The sequence below is a fragment of the Cyprinus carpio genome, chromosome B7 (genome assembly GCF_018340385.1).
Source record: "Cyprinus carpio isolate SPL01 chromosome B7, ASM1834038v1, whole genome shotgun sequence".
In the NCBI taxonomy this organism is placed as follows: domain Eukaryota; kingdom Metazoa; phylum Chordata; class Actinopteri; order Cypriniformes; family Cyprinidae; genus Cyprinus; species Cyprinus carpio.
In genome coordinates this window covers 3,109,897-3,126,670 of record NC_056603.1, presented here as the reverse complement: position 1 = coordinate 3,126,670, position 16,774 = coordinate 3,109,897, and the positions used below count along the sequence as shown (strand labels likewise).

Below are 16,774 nucleotides of genomic sequence, written 5' to 3'. Positions count from 1 at the left end.
CTTTACATTTCACTTAACTTTTATTAAAAAAAAAAAAAAAGACAATTTTTTTGATTGAACAATACAAGACTACCAATCCAGAATGAGCAAAAAATACTAAATGGAAAAGAGAAAAGAAAAGGTGTATGTTTACAACGTGTGTTTATGTCCCCTTGTATTAGAAAAACACAAACAAAAGCACAAAGTGATTCATTATGTACTAACGTAAAAGCACATGGCAGTGAAACGGCGCATGTCTGTTCATAAACGAACAGGAGCGGCGCACGTGAGAAAGAGAGACGAGCCGGACGAGTTGAGGAATGAGTGTCATGTAACGCTCAAAACACCAACACTACATCACAGCTACTGCTTCAGAAAAGCGCTCGCACACACACACACCTGAGAGATGCCATTCAAATGAACGCAGGAAATCCAAAGGAAATGCAGACGAGTAAGGGTCCGTCCATCCGCTGATGTGAAAACCACTATTCTACAGCACACATCAGCGCTGGCCGACACTATTTACACCAAACAGTGTGTGTGTGTGTGTGTGGGGGGGCAGTCAAAGAGGACTGAGACTGATTCGGCAGTGTGTGTGTGTGTTATCTAATGTCGTCTCTTCTTCTTGCTGCTGGGGGGCGGCGCTGATGAACGGCCTTTCCTCTTCCTGTTTGAGGTCTCCTCTGTATCCTCATACTGACTCTCGCGATCAGCTGACGGAAGGAAATAAGAGACCGTTACAGCACTGTGTAGTAGATGTATAACAAACATTCGAAATACACACTGAAGTTGTCTGTTGACAGTATTTTCTTATTTACAGTGTTATAAAACAAGAAATCCAAAACCCCCTCAGAAATTGTGCAACACATAATAATTCTCTTACTGTACTGTGATTAATCAACAATGAAAACACCTGCGGCTTCTTGCCTTAATATGCCAAAACCTCCAGGAAGTGACATTGTTTTGGAGGGAAACAGCAGCTCGTCAGATTAATGTGGATTTGTATGTGCATCTCACCTTTCCTGGCTTCCTCCTCCAGTTCGTCCCAGTCTTTGCCGCTCTCCTCCTCGCTGCCCAGAGACGCGCTGTAATCTGTGATCAACGATCAGACATCAACATCCCTCGACAGATGCTTTAGTACCACACACACACACACACAGCTAAACTAAAACTCAGTCACAGAGACTGATGAGTACAATTAAGAAGAGTTCAACAAAGGAAGCATCATATCACAAAATAATACACAAAAAGTGGACAAAAATCCTTGAACGATAACTGAATTTCAAAATTCACACATAATCAGCATCTATACGAGTAATATATCCGATACCTGAGTCCTCTGTCTCTGATGAGTAATCTTCATCACTGTCCTCCTCTTCCTCCTCCTCTTCATCAGCCGAGGGGTTAAAGGTCTCGTCCTCCATCTCAGACCCAGAATCGTCCTCCGCGCCGCTTCCCTGAGACACAGAAACACCACGACGTCAGCGTCCAGATCACTCAGTGCTCAGGTGAACTGCAGATTAAACTGAAATCTGCTTTCAGATGCTATTATGAAGATTCTTAGTAGCTGTTGCAGTAGTGATTCTCAAATTATAGTAAAATAAAAATTCTACACCTCAATGAAGACTATGAAAGCTGCTTAATAAGAGTAAGACACCCAGAGCGAGACGTCTTACCTCACTCTCGGGATCGAGGAAGGACCAGCCGCCCTGCTCGAAGAAGCCCTCGGGATCGTCCACGATGGTCTTCATGATCTTGGTCCAGTTCAGAGACTGGACGCCCTCCGTGTATTTGATATCACAGGAGCTGCACACACACACACACACACACAACAGTCACTCACACTGTAAGCGTCTCAGACGAGAGCGCGCGGCCGCACACTGCTTACTTCAGCCACTCTTTGATGGGGTCCAGAGAGTTGACGGGCACGGCGTTGATCATCGTCACTTTCTTGTTGTAGTCTTTATAAACGATGACCACGTCGAAGTTCTTCAGGTGAAACTGGACTCGCTCGAAATGAACCAACTCCACCTCGTCGAGCGTCACCACGAATGGAGGCTGCGAGAGAGAGAGAGGGGGGTCATTAGGAATCGAAAACCGGACACTTGAGGCCAGGATTCAGATGATACTCGCTGCAGTTTTATCTCCCACCTTTCAATTTCCTGTGCGCCACAGCTTCGTTTGTTTTGTTTTTTGGTGGTGAAAAGGGGCTTTTAAAAATGTGTTTTGTCTCTGAATCATTCATTCAAGTGATTCACGAGATTCACCCAGTAATGAATCTTGAGTGAGTCACTGAGATCATTTCATTCATAAATTCCATGAGATTATTTCGTTGTCTAATATTTTTTCTTCTTCAGAATTGTGAGAACTACAACCTCCATTTTATAAAAATGTAATAATAAAGAGAACCAATTTTATCTGGAATCGTGCAGCTCTATTTTGCACGACGAACCCAGTTTTTTATGCAGCCGGCTGATTTTTCAGCAGTTAAATGTTTTCCAGAAAGAAACAGAATAAATGTGTTTGATATCTAAATGTTTGACTTCATTCTTTTGACCACAGAAGCAGAATCTGAATTGGATCAAACTCAAGCGATACTCAAGCCTGGGTTTGGGGTATGTTTTTGTCTGGCGAGACACTCACCCACTCCGTGACGTTTTACAGAGGGAGCTGGACGTGGGCTGCAGCAGGCAGGTGCTCCTGTAGGGGGCGCCCTGGAACCTGAAACACAAAAACATCATCACATGATGATTAACCCTTTAACTGTCACCCCCATTTTTTAAAATAGGCATTAAAGTGCACTATCCAAACTTAAATTGTTGTATTTTATGAACACTTTGGAATATAGACCTAAGGTTGGTCCTCTTTATAAAGAAGAGAAGTGGAATTTTTTTTGCAAAAATTAAAGTATCAAAAAGTTATAGAAAGTTTAAATGTACTGTAAATAAAATGCGCTATATTCAATTTTATTTTTATTTTTATTAATATTTCACATAACAGGTTTTATCTAAAATTGGTATAAAATTAAAGCCTTGTGTCTAAATAAGTTTGTTTCCAAATTTGAAGTTGATATGAAAAAACTGAGGTTCCTGTGAGATTTTATTTATGGCGTCATACCACAACATCCACTGTAGCCCATCAAAACTCCTTTGAATTTTGTTTAACGAATTTTTCCCTATATTTCTGTCAATTTTACTTCAATACTCAAAATAAAATACACCAAATATGTAATCAGACTCAGAGCTTTCCAATGATATGTTTGTTGCCAAGATTATAAAAAGTTTTGATTCTAAAAGACCGTAATGGCATTTTGTATATGACACTTGACTCCGCCCACTAATTGGGTAGGTAACCGCCATACGATTTTAAAGTACCATTTCCATGGTAACGCATGTCCGATTTCAAAATGGTTTTTCACAGGATGAATCTTGCTTCTAAGCTTTTCAATGACATATACATTTAAGATGATTACTAAAACATTTTATAGAGGAAAAAGTACAAAAAAAATAAAACAAAAAAAAGAGCAGCAACCATCCCACACAAGTGACTAATACATTAAATCTATTAAACAACTCCTTTACTATTAAAATTAACATCGATAATTCCTTTTTCAGTACTTTCTTGTGGAACCGTTCTGGCTACTCACAACCACATGACTTATCTTATCTTGCCCCAATATTAATGTATTTTAAGTAAATAAATAAGCGACTGTCGTACCAGAGGTTCGGTATTAGAGCATAAAAATAAAATTCCGTAGGAGGAATTTTTTGCACAATCAGTGACGAGACCCACGTTTTTTAATCTTATTTGTGGCTCACCATGTGCACATCCGAGTATGTTCGATGCTGACCGGATCGTATCCCACTCACCCGAGATCTCTGAAGGGAACCTCAAACTCCAGCTCCTCCTTGGTGAGCGACTCCACCTTCTCGCTGAAGTTCTTGAAGGCGATTTGAGTTTGTGTCGCATCTCTCGCTCCATCTGCTCGGCGTAGAGGTCGTCGCGGTCGTGCATGTGCTGGTGTTTGCCCAGGTCCTTTGGTGATCCGCGCCCACCTCCGTGTAGAACTGCACGTCCGTTGTGCCGCTTCTTACCGAACATGATGGCGTTTCTAACACAGACAGACAGAGAGATGTGGTCAGTTCAGTCATGTGACACGCGAGACACAGGACAGAACGCTCTCGCTCGTGGCGACACCTTCAGAATGGAAGTGCAGCACCGATGATCATCTCCCCCGTCGCAGGGCTGGAATATGGAGTGTTTTGATGTGTGTTGTACAGGATGTCGACTTTATCGCCAGCGTACCGACGTGAAACGGAAGCCTGGAGAGACACGAAGAGAGTCGTCGTTTGTGATTAACACACGTTCAGGTCAGTTCTGACCGGGAAGAGATATCTAATTTCTTATGAATAGTTTTGAGTTAGTTATTACTGGAAATAAATACATAGGTTTTTTGAGAAAAAAAAAATCAGGTTGTTGTTTCATAATGAGAAATTCAGGAATGCGTCTTTCTGAAGCTTCACAACCCTATAAAATATATGACATTATTCTGCAATAATTTTTTGGGGGTGTGTTTCATGTTTAATTTGGAATTCAAAGAATTTAGCAATTTAAAATAAATAAATAAATAAATTTGCTAGTAGATAACATTGAGAAGCTGCCAATCAGATACAATATTGTTTTAGTTGAGAAAATTTAGATTCTTCTGGTACCAACAGACTCTGAATGTGAAATAATAATAAAATTTTCAATTAATTATAAAGGTTAATGGCTTTTATATGATTTTGTTAGGAAACAATTGGAATTGATTGATTAAACCCCCCGGCCCGTAGTGGCCTTATAATTGCGTTGCATCAGCCTGGATTGGGTCATTTAAAAAACCACATTAATGGCCTGCTAAAAGCGCAGATTCCTCCTCTCTCAAATCCCGTTGGTGTGCGCCTTGTCAGCGAGCCCTGCCTATACCCCCTCCTTCTGTGCATGTTGGCCGATGTACAGTTCTTTGAGTTTGGGGTTGCTGCGGTTGAGGTTGATGACGAGAGAGTCCTGTTTTAAGCGATGCCCCCTCCTTCTCTCCTCCTTCCTCCGCCTCGCGGGTCTTGTAGAGCTTCTGCACCTCCTTGATGATGCGGACGGCGTTCTGCAGGTTGGTGGAGGAACCAAGTGATCGCCGGGGGGACTTGAGGTTCGAACTCGCGGGTACGTACTGCAACGAGAGAGCACCGTGTCAGCCCGCAAAAAAGGGATCGATTCAATCAAAAATGAACTTTGTGGCACGTTACTAAAAGGTGTAGCAGAAAGAATGGAGCAAACGGCAAATGTGACATCCACTATGAAGGTTGGGAAAAGAGCAGCGTGACACTCTTCTCCATGAACATAATTCTTTTGTGCTCCACGAAAAAAAAAATAAAAAAGAGGAGTCATAACAGGTTTGTAAGAAGAGGCTGAAATTGACAGCCCACTCACTCAGCTACCACAATGTTATTAATATGAGACATAGTAAAAAAAAAAATATATATATATTTTTTTTACTAAACTATATTACACAACAATTACAATTTTTTCAAGAATGTTTAATCTTATTTTTGTTAAATCTGCCTCACTCCATTACAAATCTTTTCATTAAATCTAACAGTAAGCATCCTAGGAGTAAAAATAGTGATCTGCACCAAAATTAATTCTGGTTTAAATCGAAATTCAGGATGCACTAAAAGCGGGCGTACACGGTGCGATTTCTGCTGTCGTACGAAAAAGTTCGCATGCGATTTTTTTTCCATCGTGTGGAAATCGTGTGTGCTCGTATGGTCGCGGCTCGTATCATGTGAGAGGAATTACGTAGCGAGCAGAGTGCCTTACGAGCACCGACCTCTACCGATCATTTTTAAACATTGTCTAAAAAGTTTTGTGACTATCGGTTTTGAATTTGTGACATGTGTGCGGTTGAAAGCCGAGCCGATTTGTTGATCTATCTGAAGTTGACCAATAACAAAACTAGGAAAACCACAGAAGAAGAAAGACGAATACGCAGCGCCACAGCGAATGTGGACTACTGACAAAGAGGATAAACTCGCTGAACTCTGGGCAGGAGTATGAGTTCAGCGACTGTAGTGATGTTCTATGCAGCGCGTACCATGCTTTTAAATTCTCTCTCATCTCTCCCTCTCACCACACGAATATGTAGTTTAGAGCGTAACTTTTTCTATACTGTACAAACTGTATATTCTATCCCCATAACTACCTCTATCCATCACAGAAATGCATGTTAAAAATTTCAATTAAACACCGTTTGGTATTTTTTTTTAATCCATTTGGTTTACGGAGGCATAGGAAGTGTCCTCATAACCATGTTTACGTTGTAATACCATGTTTTATTAGGCATTTGTGTCCCCATAAACCATATACACGACACACACACACACACACACACACACACAACACTAGGGTGACCAGACGTCCCGGTTTCCTTTGCTGAAAAAGAACCTGTATTGTAGGAACAGTCACGGCTCGTATCAATATTTATATATGCATTAGGAGAGCGCAGAGCAGTTATATTAGACGCAAAAAGTCGACTTGAAGCAGGGCTGCACAGAATTATCACTGTAATGACATCAAAAGTACCCCAGTACCGCGAGAGCGATTCGAATGCATTGGGATCCGTGTGCTCTCTATCGCTCTCCGCGGTACTTTGATGTCCTACGGTTATCATCTGTGCAGCGCTGCTTCAGTTGAAACGCACCTGTCAACTTCGTGCGATTGCTTCGGAAATTGGCATGGTCGTAAAATCGTGTCGTATACGCACCTCGTCCGTACGATTTTTAGATAAACTCACTCGTGACGTGCGCGTGGACATACGATCTTCCGACCATCTGCATCCGAATTCGCACCGTGTACGCCCGCCTTTAGCCATAAAATAACTTATTTATAATCATTAATTAATCAAAATAATTAAAGTTCTGACTAAACTGCACTAATAAGGCAGTTTTTGGCTACTTTTTATTAACTTTTTAATTTTGTTATTAAAATATTAAAACAATTAACAATACAAATATCACTACTGATAAAAATAACTAATTATTGACTCTTCTACATATTTTTACATGTCTGTTCTGTTTTTAAACCTGTCTTGAATATTCTTCTTTATTATTATGTTTTATTTCGTTTTAGGTTATTGTTTTTTAAACTTAAATGAAAATTTTACTTGGCATGCAGCTGAAACCATGTTTTTTAATTATAGATTATTGGTTTAGAACTATGATAACCAAATAAGTGTTGAATTAAAAAGTATCTTTAATTTTAAGAAATATTTTATTTTAAGCAACATCTTGGTGTTATGCTTTAGACAGATCAGTGGTTTAGGCTGGAGCTGAAACAGCTGTTCGCTGACAGCGTTAACCAACTACAGGAATCAAAGAACGTTGCTCCTGCAAGCTCCAGTATAGATCTGTGGAGATCAGCAAGGGCTTTACATCTCTTTGACAAAAAGTGGCCTCGGGGTTTGGGAAGATGTTTCCGTTCGTGTCGTCCCAGCGAGCTGCCGCGGCACGAGAAGTTTTATCCTCAGATAGGTGTAATCTCCTTCCAAGACCATACTGATGTTCTGCAAAACACAGGTCATAGTCGTCAGATGAAGCCCAAGCGTGTCCGGATAGAGACCTGATAGAGATGCCCGTTACCTTGGAATGGTGGCGATTTGAAACGGCGTGGCGATGCGAACACGGGCATGACCACCGTCTCCGTACTTCTTACTCGATGAAGATGCTTCATGTCTCTGATGTCCTTCTCACGGGGCATCTGCGAAACGTTCTTATACGACACCGTTCGACTTTCTGGCTACTGAGCGGGGGAACATGAGAAGAGAGGAGTGCGTGTTAAAGTACATGAGCCTGGACCACACAACCATTCAGATTTATACATCATATAACATCCTCTCTCCATTGGTTTTTGAGGAGGACAATATTTGTCTGAGATACAACTATTTGAAAATCTGGAATCTGAGGGAGCAAAAAAATCTAAATATTGAGAAAATCATCTTTAAAGTTGTTCAAATGAAGTTCTTAAAGCAATGCATATTAACTAATCAAAAAATTAAGTTTGATATATTTACGGTAGAAAATTTACTAAATATCTTCATGGAACATGATCTTTTACTTAATATCCGTCATGATCATTTTGGCCTAAAAGAGAATTGTATAATTGTGACCCATACAATGTATTGTTGTCTATTGCTACAAATACACCCCAGAGACTGAAGTTTGTGCTGCAGGGACACACATGAACTGAATGTGGTGTAAAAGCGTTCATCCTCGTACTTCTGTATCTGCGTTCCTCCCTTCTGCTCGGTCAGACGCCGCTTGGCCTCCTCGTTCACCTGATTGGCCAGTTCTTTCTGATGGGCCCGCCTTCTCTCTCCTCAGGCCGTCATCCTCGTTCTGACCAATCAGCACGAGAGAATGAACAGGCGGCTGAGACGGTGAGTTTTTTGAGGAGTTAGTGAACAGGAAGAGGCACGTACCCTGGTTCTGGTCCGCCAGCAGGGCGGTCGCTGCGAGCTCCTTTTCCCCAGCAGACTCCTCGGCGTTATCTCGCTCCTTCCTCCCTCGTCCTCTCATTCATCGTCGTTCTAGAAGTGCACAGTAAACAACCTGTCTTTCATCTTTTAGAGATACATTTATAAACTCTACAGAATCTTTTTTTCTGCATATAATCCTAAACTAAAAAAAAAAAATATAATGCCATAGTGCCACAAACCATTAAAAAAACCGCTTATTTTGAATTCTTATTTTTTGTTTTATGTTTTATGTATTTTATCTATTTATTTTTTTATGATAATTTCATATTTTGTTATTTTATTTTTTTATACTTAATGTGTTAATGTAGAAACTTTTACTTTTAGTGTCTAGCTGAAATAGATGTTTTATTATTTTATTCAGTTAAGATCTTCATTTAAAAATAAATAATATGTTAAATAGGTCTACATGATTTTTATGATTTTTTCAGCAATTTATACAGATATTCAGTTTCTTTTCAGTTTTAGTTTATTTTATTAAAGTAAATGAATATTTTTATTGGCATATTGCTGAAGTTAGAATGAATTAGAAGTTTTATATTTCATTTCAGTTTACTTCATTAATATTAGCCATTTATTTAATAGGTTTTAACAATATTTTATACATTTTTCTTTTTTTATATAATTCTCTTTCAGGTCATTTTTTTAAATTTCAGTAACAATTATTTTATTTTAAATGCCCATATAAATACCCTAAAAAATAAAATAAAAAGTGGTTTTTAAAAAAAAATATAAAAAAAATAAATTACCAAAATAAATAAATATATTTTTAAATGCCCACATAAATACCAAAATAAATAAATAAATCATAAAAAAGTAAAAAAAAAAAAAAAAAAAAAAACAATAAAAAAATAAAAAAAAAAAACAGACAAAAAAAAAAAAAAACCTTAGTTTTGATTTTAGAACTAATAATCAACAACAATAACATTGAGGAAAAAAAGTACCTACTCTGAGCACGTTTTATGCATATTATATTTTAAGCACATTTCACATCTTTGCATTTAAATCCAGCATTTTGTTAATGCCTATATCCCAAAATTTTTCATTAAACAAATAGCATGGATTGAAAAGCTTATAATCATATTCAGTCGGTTTTGTGTTTAATTGTACATTTACAGCGAGTGTGATTTTGGACCAAGGGTTGACTCGAACTGAACTGAAACACACTTGAGACAGACTGTCCTTACCTTGAGGAAAATGCCAACGTTTTTGATCTTCTTTTTGACGGGGCGTGAGCACGGTCGCCGCTTGATCCTCCTGCCATCACAACACACGAGTAGAGGATTACTGAGAGCTTTCACAGAGACCAGAGTTTCCAGCCCATGAAGCACTGCAGCATAACGCACCTCGTTGATCTGGTATGGTGTCTCCGATGAAGAGGGCGTATTTCTTCTGCTCGTCTTTCTTCGCCTCGTGGTTGATCATGACACTCAAACCCAACACCAACCCTAAACAAAAACACTAAACCAAACAAATAAAAGAAACCAATATGCATGTTTAAGAGTGAAGCACTGCACAGTTTATTTTATATACACATTAAAAACAATGATGATTAAAGATTTGCAATTTAAAAATAAGATTTGAAAAATCAAATTTTTTTCCCACCTCAAAACATGTGCAACCCTAAATGAAACCAAAAACCCCCAAACCACCACACCAAGCCACAATGTGCAAGCCCTCTGTAGCTGCAACTCAGACTTTACACACAATAACACTTTTCAGACAGTATCACAAATCTTTGTTTTTAAGGTATACAGTTAACACACAGGAACAAAATTTTGCTAGTATCTCTAATGCAATAATGATAAATACCTGTGCAACAGGCCCTGATTATATGCAACACTCACCTCTCTTGAGTTTGAACTGATTTTTTTGGCGTTGCATGTACGAGCGATCCTTCTCTGAACTCAACTTGCCATAGCAAACCTGCAACACACATCACACACAAAATCACGTGACACCAACGGCTCAATTTTACACATTTCATATCGATGATCTGGAGTAAACAAAGCGTTACAGGACACAAACCCGAGGTTTATTCGTCAGATTTGCTGACCAGATCTGGTTTCTCTTTCTTGACGAACTCCAGGACGGTGTTATAGGCGTCACACAGCTTCACTCCTGTACAACACACACACAGAATAATTATTAAACCATTCCACGACACACACAAAAACAAAATACACAAACACTCAAATACAAACACACACAAAAATACAAACATGAATGCAAACACAAAAACAAACGGTGATACCAAACAAGCACACACAAATACAACAAAAAGACAAATACAAACAAACAGATCAAACACAACCAAACAAAAAAAATCCAAAAAACATAGACACATATACAAACACAAGCACACACAAATAAAAGCGCAAATAAACAAATACACACAAATACGAATGCAAACAAATGCAAACACACACACACACACACACATACAACATACACACTTCTTCAGTCATACCTTCACTTACTCACATTATCAACTCCTCTCTTTACTCTGGTACAGTTCCCTCAGCATTTAAGCAGGCTCGGGTAAGCCCACTGGTGAAGAAACCATCTCTAAATCCAGCACTTCTAGAAAACTACAGACCGGTATCCCTTCTTCCATTCATTGCAAATGACACTTGAGCGAGTCTTGTTCAACCAGCTCTCTATGTTTCTTGTACAGAACAACCTCCTGGACAGCAACCAATCTGGCTTCAAAAGTGGCCACTCAAACTGAGAACTGCCCTGCTCTCGGTACTGAAGCCCTGCCCAACTGGCAAGAGCAGCTTCAAAATCCTCAGTATACTCATTTTGCTGGACCTGTCTGTTGCTTTTGACACCATTAATCACCAGATTCTCCTGTCCACCCTCAGCAAAGATGGACATCTCTGGAAACCGCACTCCCAGTGGCTTAACTCCTCCTTTCTGATAGATCCTTCAGGGTGTCTTGGAGGGGTGAAGTTTCTAAGTCACAACAACTTGCTACTGGGGTTCCTCAAGGCTCAGTACTTGGACCGCTTCTCTTCTCCATCTACATGACGTCATTAGAATCTGTCATCAGAAGCATGGCTTTTCCTATCACTGCTACGCTGATGACACTCAACTCTACTTCTCATTCCACCAGATGACCCCGACGGTAGTTGCTCGCATTTCAGCCTGTCTGAGTGACATTTCTAGCTGGATGAATGACCATCACCTTCAGCTCAACCTTACTAAGACTGAACTGCTGGTGTGGTTCCAGCTAACCCCATCGTTTCAATCACAACTTCTCTATACAGCTGGGTTTGTCAACCATAACTCCTTCCAGGACAGCCAGAAACCTAGGAGTTGTGATGGATCATCAGTTAAGCTTCACAGACCATATTGCTACAACGACCCGGTCCCTGCAGATTTGCCTTATACAACATTAGGAAGATTAGACCCTTCCTGTCAGAGCAAGCCACCCAAACTTCTTGTTCTCTCCAACTGGACTATTTGTAATGCTCTCCTGCGGGCCTTCCTGCATGTACTATCAAGCCTCTACAACTGACCTAGAATGAAGCAGCGAGGGTTGTCTTCAATGAGCCAAAAACAGCTCACGTTACTCGTCTCCTCATCAGGTTACACTGGCCATCAGTAGCCGCTCGCATCAAATTCAAGTACTGATGCTTGCCTACAAGACGACCACTGGGCACGGCACCAACATACCTAAACTCACTAGTTCAATCTTATGTGCCCTCCAGAAGTTTGCGCTCCGCAAGTGAACGACGCCTTGTGGTGCCATCCCAAAGAGGTTCAAAAATCACTCTCACTGACCTTTTCCTGGACTGCTCCCAGCTGGTGGAATGACCTCCCGATCTCAATTCGAACAGCTGAGTCTTTACTCATTTTCAAAAAACATCTAAAGACTTTCGCCTGCACTTAACCAACTAATACTAGTACTTACCTTTTCTTGTCTATCCTATTCTTGGGAAAAAAACACCTAGCTACGTGTTCTGTACTAGACTAACTGAGACTTGTCATAGCACTTGTATACTGTTGTTGTTCTCACGTTGATCTGATTGCTTCTACTGTTCTCATTTGTAAGTCGCTTTGGATAAAAGCCTCCTAAAAAATAAAAAATAAAAATAAAACACACAAAAACAAAAACACACAAAAAAAAAAAAAAACAAATGCAAACACAAAATGCACACAAACACTCACACACTCGTCGGCTCACCGTGCTTCATCTCCTTCAGGAGCTCCTCCTCCACCTGCAGCAGGAAGTTGTAGTTGTCCTGCATCTCCTGCGGCGGGTCCACCATGAGCGTGCGCACCAGGTTGGAGCAGTAGGACTTGTAGCGGATGCCCATGGCGCAGGTAATCGCGCCGAAGTGCATGTGGTTCTTATCGCTGTGGAGAGAGACGCAGTGGTTTAGCGCCGGAGCGTCTCCGTCAGACGAGTAACCTCCTGCGGTTCTGCCGCTCTCACCTGACCACGCTGAACTTCAGGCTGTAGCTGCCGCCGCTCTGAATGATGGGAGGGTAGCACATCTCCACCGTCGACGGGTCCACGCCGCCCAGAAACTTCCGGTCCTCGATGGCCTTCTCCACCGACTCGGCAAGACGACTGTGCTTGACTTTCTGAGGAACAGACACGGGACAGACGTTAACAGACGCACCACGACCACAAAATAACTCTGGCTCTCCACTGCAATAAATAACCGGAATATGAAATAAATTATGCATTTCAGATTATTTTAAACATTCGACTGCAAAAACAACCGCAAGTTTAAAATGCCTAAAACATGTTTTATTCAATATTTTCACGACTTTTTTTTTTTTTTTTTATATAAAAAAAATGTTTAATATTACAGTTGTTTCAAAGCTAAAAGGCTAAACTATTCTATGTTAGACTCCAACTGAAAGAATAAAGAGTTTAATTTCTATTAAGATTTATAGGGATTTTAAGATGTAGCCTAATTAGCGATTTGAATAATTAAGTTACTTATTGAGTATTTTCAGACAGAGTAATTAGTAAAGTAATTTAAATACAATATTGATGAAGTAATAGTAATTAATTACTTTTTGAAAGTAACTTACCCAACACTGGCTGAAACACGGTTACTCGTCAGATGCTCAGTAACACTTATTTTATTGATATGTGCAAAAAACATCATTTATAAATCTGCTGTTGTCAACAAAAAGGAGGTTTCTGCCTAAATAAACGCTGAGAAAAAGCAAGAACATTCATAGTTTGTAATTTTACTGTTGTTCTTTAAAATAAAGTTAAAAAAGGCAATAATAATGATTATTACGACAGCTCTATTAATACATGTATTATAACATTCACACAGTGTTCAAATCGGGATCTGTAATATATTTTAATGGTTTAAAAGAACTTCTGTGTGGAAGTCGTGGCCTAATTATGTAATGGTGAAAAAAACTGGCAAAATACATGAGGGAGACCATGTTCTGTATTCAACCCTCAGCCCAGTGTTGAAACCGTGAGCCTGGAGAGGTGTGCGTTGCATGAAGGATAGAGCTAGTCACGCGTGAACCAACCTCGTCGGCGTCCACGATCTCCATCACGCGCTCCTTGAAGAACTTGGTGAAGACGTCGCTGGTGACGGCAGCCGCCTTCTTCATGAGCGCCAGCTCTCCGTCCTCCTTCACCGCCATCGTATACGCCACCGCCGTGCTGACGTCCACCTGACAGAGCGCCACAAACACACGCGATCAGCTCATGCCACAGCTTCGGTACGCTCTGCATGTGAAGCGAGTGACACTGACCCTCTGCAGGCCCTCGGCCGTGATCATGTCGCTCCAGCTCTTCATGTACTCTCCGGGGAACTTGTCCTTCACGAACACGCCGACCGTCTTGCCGTCTCTACTTCCTCGGATGGCTTCGATCATCTTCTCGAAGTTCACCTTGTTGCTCTCGTTCTGTCACACAAACATTAAAAACCTGTTAGTGCTTTAAAGCACTGGCGCTCGAGCGGTTCAAATACGATTCAAATACGGTCCGATCAGAACAAACCACACTTCTAACGGGAAGATTATTTATCCAGCTTTCAGATGATCAAAAACTGACCGGTTTTGTGGTTCAGAGTCACATACAGACACTTCACATTTAATGGCATTTTACTATTTTAATTGCATTTAATATTAATTTCAAGAAAGCATTCGCATTGGGTCTGTAAAAGTTGTTTTTGTGCACGCTCAGATGATGGCAGAGTGTGAAGCGTGCGGTACCTTCTCTCGGACGAGCAGCGTGATCGGAGGAACCCCGTTGGCGTTCTCGTTGCCCTTCGTGACGGCGACCTGCTTCAGGAACTCCACCTTCTTCTTACTGGCCAGGAAGAGGATCTTGGTCTCGCAAAACACCATGATGGTGTCGGTGAGCTCGTACCCGAACAGCCACGTCTGCGCACAGGAACACATGAACATGTAATGCGCTCTGATGGTATCAGTGTTTTCATAAGCAGTGTTTTGCTGCACCTGAAGGGCTGTGGATTTGGCGTAGACGATCTCCTCATCGACTCCGACAGAGACCACGATAGCGTCCACCTTCCCGAACTCATCTTCACCTTTCTGCCACACAAAACAGGGTTATGGTGCACAATTATATCATGAACAAGTGATGAGAAACTGAGTGTATCATGTGCACCCACTCAAACGCTTCTCTAAAGCAGATCTGCAACCGTACAACAATGGTCAGATTTCAGTATGAGCAAAAAACTATACATTATATCAAACATAACTGTATAATTAATATATATTCTAAAATAAATGTACTAACATTTTATTATTTAGCTAATGGAATAATAATAATAATATAATAAACTAAATAAAAATCTAAAACAACATTAAATTGTTAAAATTAAAAACTTATTACATTACACTATTTTATAAAACAACATAAAAATATTACACATAGAGTGGCTACACAAAATGTCTTGGTGTAAAGATAAAATGTGGATTTGGCAATGAAACGATGCTGCAGAAAAAAAAAAAAAAAAAAAAAAAAAAAAAAAAAAAGTCCTTAGATTGGTTTTGAAGCCTGATTGAGTTTTGTACTCTTTGTCGTAAATGTAATATCTCAGGTTAGTGATGATAACAGTCTGAAGCATCTCGACATGAGCTAGCTAACAGCTCACGCTACATCTGACTGAACTGCAGCCAAACCAAGCGTTCACCGGAGAAACATTCACCGAAACATCATCGGAACGCTGAGGCCGCGGGGTTACTTATATCTGCGTTATCAACACTGATCACAACCGAGCGGAAATGGCGTGACAACACATGCTAACAAGCTAGCACACTAGCCGCTGCGCTAATCGCGCTAAAAAATATTTAAAAAATAGAACCGCTCGCAAACTTCTGCGATTCCGTTACGAACCCAAATAAACCCCGGATCAGAGACCGGCGCGGGGCCCTGCTGCGTTTATATGACCGTTATATGGAAATGAGGCCCGAGAGTGTGTGAGAGAGGATCCAACAAAAAAAACAAACACAAACAAACCAAACAGAACAATATCCCTCAGAAGATTATTACCCTAATCATACTGAGCTGATTCCTAACTCATACCGACCGGCTTCGAGCTCTCCGTACCTTCCAGTTCCCGTAGAGTCGCTTGATGCGGCGATAAAACGCGTCTTTATCCAGATTCACCGCCATAATATCACTCACACACCACACACACACACACACACACACAACACACACACACACACACACACACCACACACACCACACACACACCACACCACACACACACACACACACACCACACTCCGGTGGATTTCACTCTTTCTGCTCTCCGCTGGATAAAATAATAATAACACACGCGCAAAAAAAATAAATTACAAAAAAAAAAAATCCCAAAAGACCGAAACCACGGAAAATAAATGCTATGTATTTAAAAAAAGACGGTTATTCTTGTTTAAAATAAATTCGTTGTGTTTTAAGTGCTGTCGGGCTGTGCACGCGCTGATGATGATGACGTGATAAAACACGCATGTGTGCGCCACTGATCTTCGGCTCCGCCCCTTTTTGCGCGTTATGCATATATTTAACATTTATTTATTTACATGTTTATTTATTGTTTGACGTGATTGTTTTTTTAGTTGAATATTTTTATTAATTTAAATTAATAGTATTTGTTTCTTTCTTATGGATAATTATTTACTTATTTATATATTTATTTATGCTGCCATTTTGTGTCTGTTTTTAGAAGATATGTTTATTATATAATAATCAAAACACAAACACGT

At 40.2% G+C, this 16,774-nt stretch overlaps 1 pseudogene; it reads right to left on the bottom strand.

Moving 5' to 3' along the window:
• Window positions 1-25: 25 nt before the first annotated feature.
• On the bottom strand, window positions 26-16,513 carry LOC109092543 (annotated as a pseudogene).
• Window positions 16,514-16,774: the final 261 nt, after the last annotated feature.